At 49.5% G+C, this 9398-nt stretch overlaps 1 protein-coding gene across 2 annotated transcripts in view; it reads left to right on the top strand.

Moving 5' to 3' along the window:
* Positions 1-1106: 1106 nt before the first annotated feature.
* SERPINE2 (serpin family E member 2) overlaps positions 1107-9398 on the top strand; it is a 70427-nt gene continuing 62135 nt past the window's right edge. The window contains exon 1 of one of the 2 annotated variants that reach the window (XM_061386477.1): positions 1107-1189. The gene's annotated coding sequence lies outside the window, so the exon portion shown is untranslated. Of the gene's footprint in view, positions 1190-1712; positions 1798-9398 lie in introns of those variants that run through there. The other variant, XM_061386469.1, reaches the window with a different exon arrangement.

The raw sequence follows: 9398 nt of genomic DNA, 5'->3' as shown, positions 1-9398 counted from the left end.
TCTCTGGGCTTTCTCCTCTAACCTCTTCCACCTCCATCTCATTGTTCCCAGCTCCAGCTCACCCTGCCAGATGAGACCAAGCGATAACCCTGTCCCTGGAGCAATACCTAACCTTGCTAAGAGTCACTTGGCACTTGTCCACCCATTAGTCAACAAATACTTATTGAGCAACTACTTTGATGGAGTACTGGCTTCAGGCACTAAGAACTAGGTGAGTTAGAAACCATATTCAACTGGTTTCTCTTCCCTGCTTTCTGGGAGTATATATTCTAATGAAGAAGGATGGGGAAAAAACTAGCCAAGAAACAGGTGGAAGAGAAAAATCATGATGAGAGTTACGAAGAATGTAATGGGTTGGAGAAAGGAAGAAGTGGCTTTAGCTCAAGTGACCAGGAAAGGTTTTCTAGAGATGGTGACATTTGAGTTGTGACCCGAGGTAAAAGGAAGTAGTCATGAGGAAGACCGTAGGGAGAAAAAAAAAGGCATTTCTGGCAGAGGGAACAACAAGAAAAAAGGATCTGTATCATGCATATAACTGAATATAAATACTAGACATGAGAGTAAAGCAGTGAAAGGCATTTTCTCTTTGTGGACTGTTTCCTTTTTGTTTTAGGACCAAACCTCCCATAGATAGTTTCCCTATATGAGAGGCTGTGAAAACCCTTCTAAGAGTCCAAGATGCTCTCATCAGTACGTGCAAGCTTAGTTCAAGGATGTGTTTCAGATTTACTTTTTTTTTTTTTTTTTTCACAGTTGGGGCCGTAGGCCTGGTGATGAGGATTCCGCACTGTATAAGGGCGACATAAATTATATGTCATTAAAGTTGGGTACCCACGAACCTAAGTTGACGCAAAGGAGGGCTGAATACGGGAGATCTGGGTAACACAGATGGAAGCGGGACAGTGATTTGTCGCCAGCCTCTGGGGTCTGTGCCTCTCTGCAGCGCACAAGGTCCCATCGGCGGCAGTAACCGGTTGGGAAGGGCCAGATGCCCTGGGCTCTGCGGCTACCTTACGCTGTCACCACAAGCAGGAATTCAGTTTTTTGGATTCCCTCGTCTGCCTATTGCCTAGGGCGACCAGCGGCCGCTCCTCTGTCCCCGAGGCCGGGAGAAGTCGGCTCTGGGGCACCCGGCGATCTGTCCGTCCCCAGCCGCGACCTGGCACCGTTCACCCCATCACCCGGAACGGTAGGCAGTCTCCCGGGCGTCCCAACCCGTCTCTCCTGGGGTGGGCTGGGGGATGCGGGGTTGGGGAACAAGCCCAGACGACTCGGCTGGCGTCCCAGGGACGCACCGCGAGTCCTCGGGTCCCTCCCCACCTCCCACACCCCCCGCCGAGCCCGGCGACCCACGTGCAGCACGGCCGGGGCTGGCGCCGCACCTCGGGGTCGGCGTGTCTCCCGGCGCTTTCCGGGCGCAGCCCCGGGACGGGGACCCGCGGGGAGGGGGTGGCCTCAGCGGGGCGGCGGCGGGAGCGGGGGCGCCCCGGAGTGCGGGCGCGGGGACGCGGCAGCCGCCGGCACACAAAGAAGGCGGCGGGAAGGCGGGGCGGGGCGGGCCGGGGGCGGGGGCGGCAGGAAGGGGCGGGGGCCGCGCGGGCAGCCGATAAAGCCCCCGCCGCCGTGGCCGGCGGTTCGCGCTGTAGGGCTGCCGGGCTGCGCGGCTTGTGCAGGCGCCGCTGCCTCTCTCCTCGCCGCTCTTCCTCCTCAGACTTCCCCCGCCCCGCCAATACCCGGCTCCGGCTCGGGCCGCGCCGCGCCCCGCGGCAGCCACCTGGGGATCACGATCGAGGGGCGGTGAGTACGGGGCTGCGCGCCCGCGGCCGATCCCGGGCGCCCGAGGGGCGGGAGGGAAGCGGCCGGGGCTGCCCGCCACGCCGGGGACGGTCCCGGGGCTCAGCGCGCCGCAGGCTCCGCGCCGCGACCTTGCGCCCGGCCGGGAGGCTGCGGGGCGAGCGGGGCCCGAGGGCGCCGGCGTCGGGCGGAGGAACTTTCTCAGTCTCGCCCGACCGGGCTGCCTCGGCCACGGCGGCGTGCGGGCCCGGCCCCGCGGGGAGTCGGGGTGGGACCAGGGCTGGTAGCCGAGGGGCCGCGCGTGCGGTGGCGTCCAGGTGTGCCCGCGACCGGGAGTTCTGGAGCCGCCGTGGCTGCTGCCGGTCCGTCCTAGCGGGCGCCCCTGACCCTGAACTTGGGGTACCCAGGTACTCGCGGGCGTCCCCTACCCCGTACTTTACTGGTGCACCTTCTGTTAGAGAGGACTCCTACGGACTCCTACTTGTTACCGCTGCCTGAGCAGGGTAGGGGTAACCGGTGGTTTGGGGGAGAACCTTTAAATTGGTTTCCTGCCTCCGATTTAACACTGTGGAGCAGATCTTTCTTTCTTTCTTTCTTTTTTAATCGCCTGTCGCAATGGGACTTGCAATACTGATTAGTGCCTACAGGTAAGGTGAAAGTACTCAGAAATTCTGGGGGAACTGGGTGTTTAATTTGCCTACAAACTGAGTGCGGAGGGAAGGCTTCTATTACATAAGACAGCACTCCACCTTCAGGTGTCATGGAAGATGCTCTCAAAGGTTTTACTGTTTTAATGAACGAAAAATAATCTTCGCCTATGTCTCTCTTGAGAAATCTCTAATGCTGCTGTGGCTTGCTTTGACTACTTCTCAGGGAGCGTTTTTATATTTATATTCTTATATTTAGCATCAACATAAAAAGGTGTTTGAAGATTTGACTTCCTCTTTCAAGCCAGGAAGCAGTTTACTCCTCTGAACTGTTAAGGAGCAATCTACGTGATAATTTTATACTTTGGAGATTTTATATCGAAAGTTGAACACTGATAACTGGGAAAAATGTAAGCGTTGCTAATTTGTATATAGAAAGCACACTTCAGAAATTGAAGATACCTTCCATGCTGTCTGCATATCTAAATCAGTAATTATGTGCTGTTTGCAGTATTTTAGTGAAAATTTTCTTCAGGCATGCAAATAAAGGTTTTAGCTGAAATCATGTAAGGTTTCTTTCAACTCTGAGTTTTGATTCTTTCTTGAAATGAGGTTCAAAAATATTGTACAGTGTAGGGCAATTACTGAAGGTCAGCAAGGTGTCATCTTTCTTTTTTTTAATTCTTTAAAAAACGAATCTATGCAGAAAATTTCATCCCCCGTGAACTTTACTTATTAGTGTAATTTTTAAAGGACAGAAATGAGTCAGTCTCTAAAGGACAGTAATTTTCAGTTCCACACGTCAGTAACTAGATACTAGTCAGAGATTGTTTGAGGTGGCAGAGTTGGAAATGAGGTGGGGACCTAGTCAGGTCCCAGCTACCCGTCTCTGTGGCTGTCCTCTGCCAACCTGTCCCACAGCATGGACAGTTGACCCGTGGGCTTTCTCTCCTCCCCTCGTCCCACAGTTCATGTGGAAGATGCTCCCATGCCTGCTTCTTTGACCATCTCAATTCCAGGGACCTCTACCCACTCTCACTACTGGGTCCTGTACATCCGGGTCTTGCCCTCACCCAGAGTTGCTCAGCTTCTGAAATCAGCATCTCAGTGTCTCTGCACTGCAAGCTCTTTCCTTCCGGGTTGCAGACTGGTCCTCCCATCACAACTCTTCTTGACCACAGGAGATCTCTTCCCTACCCACCTTCCACTTTGGCAGGTGACTCATGACCCATTCAAATCCTGAAAGACAATGCTGTGAAAGTGCTGCACTCAATATGCCAGCAAATTTGGAAAACTCAGCAGTGGCCACAGGACTGGAAAAGGTCAGTTTTCATTCCAATCCTAAAGAAAGGCAATGCCAAAGAATGCTCGAACTACCGCACAATTGTACTCATCTCGCACACTAGTAAAGTAATGCTCAAAATTCTCCAAGCTAGGCATCAGCAGTACGTGAACCATGAACTTCCTGATGTTCAAGCTGGTTTTAGAAAAGGCAGAGGAACCAGAGATCAAATTGCCAACATCCGCTGGATCATGGAAAAATCAAGAGAGTTCCAGAAAAACATCATTTCTGCTTTATTGACTATGCCAAAGCCTTTGACTATGTGGAAAATTCTTCAAGAGATGGGAATACTGGACTACCTGACCTGCCTCTTGAGAAACCTATATGCAGATCAGGAAGCAACAGTTAGAACTGGACATGGAACAACAGGCTGTTTCCAAATAGGAAAAGGAGTACGTCAAGGCTGTATATTGTCACCCTGCTTATTTAACTTCTATGCAGATTACATCATGAGAAACGCTGGGCTGGAAGAAGCACAAGCTGGAATCAAGATTGCTGGGAGAAATATCAATAACCTCAGATATGCAGATGACACCACCCTTATGGCAGAAAGAAGAGGAACTAAAAAGGCTCTTGATGAAAGTGAAAGAGGAGAGTGAAAAAGTTGGCTTAAAGCTCAACATTCAGAAAACGAAGATCATGGCATCTGGTCCCATCACTTCATGGGAAATAGATGGGGAAACAGTGGAAACAGTGTCAGACTTTATTTTTGGAGCTCCAAAATCACTGCAGATGGTGATTGCAGCCATGAAATTAAAAGACGCTTACTCCTTGGAAGGAAAGTTATGCCCAACCTAGATAGCATATTAAGAAGCAGAGATATTACTTTTCCAACAAAGGTCCGTCTAGTCAAGTCTATGGTTTTTCCAGTGGTCATGTATGGATGTGAGAGTTGGACTGTGAAGAAAGCTGAGCACTGAAGAATTGATGCTTTTGAACTGTGGTGTTGGAGAAAACTCTTGAGAGTCCTTTGGACTGCAAGGAGATCCAACCAGTCCATCCTAAAGAAGATCTGTCTTGGTTGTTCATTGGAAGGACTGATGGTGAAGCTGAAACTCCAATACTTTGGCCACCTCATGCAAAGAGTTGACTCATTGGAAAAGACTCTGATGCTGGGAGGGATTGGGGGCAGGAGGAGAAGGGGAGGACAGAGGATGAAATGGCTGGATGGTATCACTGACTCGATGGACGTGAGTCTGAGTGAACTCTGGGAGTTTGTGATAGACAGGGAGGCCTGGCGTGCTGCGATTCATGGGGTTGCAAAGAGTTGGACACGACTGAGCGACTGAACTGAACTGAATGACCCCTTCTGCCAGGAAAACAGGAATCACTGGATTGATGTCTCTCCATGTCCTACCCCATTTCCTTCCCGCAGACTTTTCCACAGTTACCCACATCCAGGAAATCTTAAGCAGCTGTTGTGTCCAAGCACTTTGTTAGGCCCTGATGTATGGTAAACAGCAGGTCCCTGCTCTCCTAGAACAGTCTTTCTTGTGGAAGCAGGCAGACACAAAGCAAACGTAACTATGCTCTGATAGAGTTGCAATAAGGTAGAATAATAGAAGAAAAATCGGGGGATGGTCAGGGACTTAAGAGAAGATCAGAGAGACAGACACACATATGACAGTGCTCCATGTCTCCCCATGAACTTTTTAAAAAATTTATTTATTTATTTTAATTGGAGGGTAATTACTTTACAATGTAGTGGTGGTTTTTGCCATACATTGACATGAATCAGCCATGGGTGTACATGTTATCAGTATTTTTAAAACACCATAACCTCCTTGTCCCTGCATCCCCAACTCAGCTACAGTGACCACCTGTGTATCCAAGTCTTCTTAAGTGAGTTAACCCTTCCTTAGGCTTCCCTTTCTTCTCAACTCTCTGCAACCTGGCCAATCTCACCACAGTAGGAGTTGTTGTTCAGTCGCTCAGTTGTGTCCGGCTCTTCGTGACCCCATGGACTGCAGCACACCAGGCTTCCCTGTCCTTCACCATCTCCCAGAGTTTGCTCAAACTCATGTCCATTGAGTTGAGGATGCCATCCAACCATCTCATCCTTTGTCACCCCGCTCTCCTCCTGCCCTTAATCTTTCCCAGCATCAGGGTCTTTTCCACTGAGTCAGCTCTTCCGCATCAGGTGGCCAAAGTATTGGAAGTTAAACTTCAGCATCAGTCCTTTCAGTGAATATTCAGGGTTGATTTGCTTTAGGATTGATTGGTTTGATCTACTTGATGTGCAAGGGACTCTTAAGAGTCTTCTCCAACACCACAGCTCAAACTCATCAATTCTTTGGCACTCAGCCTACTTTATGGTCCAACCATACATGACTACTGGAAAAATCATAGCTTAGACTATATGGACCCTTGTCGGCAAAGTGATGTCTCTGCTTTTCAATATGCTGTCTAGGTTTGTCATAGCTTTTCTTCCAAGGAGCAAACGTCTTTTAATTTCATGGCTGCAGTCACCATCTGCAGTGATTTTTGGAGCCCAAGCAAATAAAGTCTGTCACCGTTTCCATTCTTTCCCTATCTAGACACCACAATTCCTGAAGGATCTGAGGAAGTCCTGTAGACCTTTCTGTAGGACTGGGTATGGATCTTTCCTCTTTTTCTCATGGGTACTTTTCTTCTTCCCTAGTTGCCATCTCCTCCTGGTTTGCCTTCTGCCTCCCTGGCAACTCCACTACCTCCTGGAGTTTCCTGGGGCTCAGTTCTCATCCATATTGAGCTCTACGAGGAGTGTTAGAGTTACCATTTTCCCATGGCTTCCACTTTCACAGTTCAAAGTCCCAGATTGTATCTCCAGCTAGTTCCCCACAGTCTAGTTGGCTGATCCATGCTCTTGAGGTAGAAAACCCACAATAAGTCCAAAAGCAATTTTAGTTTTTAATCATGCACCCCACACCTGTTTCATCCTTAGTGAAAACCTGTCCTGTTTTATGTGATGGCGCCACCATTGACCAGGGTGCTAAAGCAGGGACCTCCCAGGGTCACCAGACTCCTCCAGCAACCACCAGCCCCCCAACATCCAGACAGTCACCAAGTCCTGTCCTAGTGCTGGTGCTGTAAAATCCATTAAGCTTCTGCTCCAGTCACCGTGGCCCTGTTCTGCTTTGCAGTCCAGAAGTGGCACAGTGATGGCCAGTGTGCCACTTCTAGCTGGCAGACATGTCGTTGGCCTGAACACAAGTCTACAGAAATTGACTTAATCTTTAGAAAGGTTAAGTTATCCCTTGGATTTACAGCTACTCTTAAAAACCAGGGGCCCTGGAACAGGAGGCCTGCATTGCCATGTAGCAGCACGTGGCTGGCATGGAGCTCCCAGGGCCCGGGTAGGCTGGAGACTGCTTGCTTTCCACTCCCCCTGGACCCCCTGGTCCCCGCTTACAGCAGCTTCCCAGTGCCCATGGTCTTCTGAGCTGGCAACCACAGGCTGGGGAATGACCACGGGCAGTCCTGAGTGACTGACGGCACCATCTCCTGCCTGGTCTTTCACGCTAGTTTTGTACCCCTTTCAAACCATCGTCCACGTTGCTGCTGGGCCTACTTGCCGTGGGCCCCTTAAATCAGAATCCGTTTGTGTCCCTCCCGAGAAAACTCAGTGCCTCCCTCTTGGGGACAAAGCCCTATTCTGAAAGAGTAGCTGTGTTGTGTCACAAGGTAGGTATCTCAGACTGAAGAGGTGATCTTTCTGTTCACATTTAAAGGTGCTGTACCAGAGTTTCTCAAAATACTTTTGAGCCTCTTCAAGGAGGGTTGCTGATACATAATTCTGGTGTTGTCTCACCTGTGCTGAGATGCAGTCTCTGCTGTTTATAAACCATGTCCATAGACCTCACCACACTCCTCCTGCCCCATTACCCCTGGAGGAGACAGGGCAGGCTGAATTCCACGTCCCAAGGCCATTAGACCTCAGCCCTTGGAACACGGCGGAGCTCATTTCACGTGGTGCCCAGAGTCATGCGCTGTGTTCCCAAGATCGCTTAGCTCCCTTTGGGCAGTCCTATCCCAGAAGTCCTCAGCACTCAGCCAGGGAACTTTCCACAGTGCCCTTCTCTCCAGTACCTCCCCAGGCTGCTGGCCATTAGTAATGACCTTACAAAGGCCAAGCTTCCCACCTCCCTGCTTTGTTGTTGTTCAGTTGCTAAGTTGTGTCCAACTCTTTGTGACCCTGTGGACTACAGCACACCAGGCTTCCCTGACCTTCACTATCTCCCAGAGCTTGCTCAAACTTGTGTCCATTGAGTTGGTGATGCCATCCCACCATCTCATCCTTTGTCACCCCCTTCTCCTCCTGCCTTCAATCCTTCCCAGCATCCAGGTCTTTTCTAGAGAGTCGGCTCTTGGCATCAGGTGGCCAAAGTATTGGAGCTTCAGCTTCAGTGTCAGTCCTTGCAATGAATATTCAGAGTTGATGTCCTTCAGGATTGACTGGTTTGATTTCCTTGCTCTCCAAGGGACTCTCAAGAGTCTTCTCTAATACCACAACTTTATTTTCTTGCAAAACTGAACTCCCTGCAGACTTCTCACACCATGATGCTGCCCTTGCCTCCTTACTTTGGCTCCTACTGGACCTCTGTCTGGAATTCTCATTCTCCATCTTCTGCATTCATTATCTGGCCAACTTCCACTTTTTCAGGACTCACGGCTAGTGTCACCTGTTCCAAAAAATCTTTCCTGAAGACTGGTAGTGTCCGCCAGTCCTCCCTGATGTACATGTGGTGTGTTTACACACGCATGTACACTACGCAGTGAATGCCTTTCTGACGGTGGTTACTGTGTCATAGCAAAGGGATGTTGAACTAAACCATTTTCATATCTTGCATAAGTTGGCTGCACATTTTATGAAACAGTGCTTGTCTTCTGGGCTTAAAGGGGAGCTTTGCGTCTAGACCTCTACCCCTGGTGCTGGTACTTCTGCACTTAATCAATCTATATCCTAACATAAAAACAATATTTGATCAACCATGTCTTCTAAGACAGAACATTACTGAGAAAAAAGTGGAAGTCTAACACAGAAGGGCTTCCGTGGCTGTGTTCACTTCAGTTATCCCCATTTGAACCCTTTTTGGCTTCGTTCTGTCTTCCTTGAAGTCCACTGGCTATTCTTCATATTTCACAATTTGTACAAAGTAGAATTCTTGTTCAGTTTGTGAGTCGTGTCCCACTCTTTGCGACCCCATGGACCATAGCCCACCAGACTCCTCTGTCCATGGGTTTCTCCAGGCAAGAATATTAGAGTGAGTTGCCATTTGCTTCTCCAGGGGTCTTCCCAGACCAGGGATTGAACCCATGTCTTCTGCATTAGCAGGTGGATTTTTTACCACTGAGCCACCAGGGAAGCCCACAAGGTAGAATACCTTCTAGCTTATTTCCACTAACCTTTTCAATAATGGCATAGCTTCTTTGTGACCCATTTTTTTGTTGTTATGATTTTTTTTTTTTCTTTCAGTTTTTGCCAGGGCAGTTTTTGGGCTAATGTCTTCAGCTAAGCTTAGTGGAAGAAGGCCTGGGTTGGGAGAGGCCTGCCCTGTGCCATAAAGGATTTATATAGTTGATCATTTGGATCTTAATTTCCTTACCTATACAATAGGTATGTTGAAATAGTGATC

This window comes from Bos javanicus, chromosome 2 (assembly GCF_032452875.1).
Source record: "Bos javanicus breed banteng chromosome 2, ARS-OSU_banteng_1.0, whole genome shotgun sequence".
NCBI classification, from domain to species: domain Eukaryota; kingdom Metazoa; phylum Chordata; class Mammalia; order Artiodactyla; family Bovidae; genus Bos; species Bos javanicus.
Note: the sequence above shows the minus strand (reverse complement) of the source record. Positions and strands in the feature narration are given on the sequence as shown.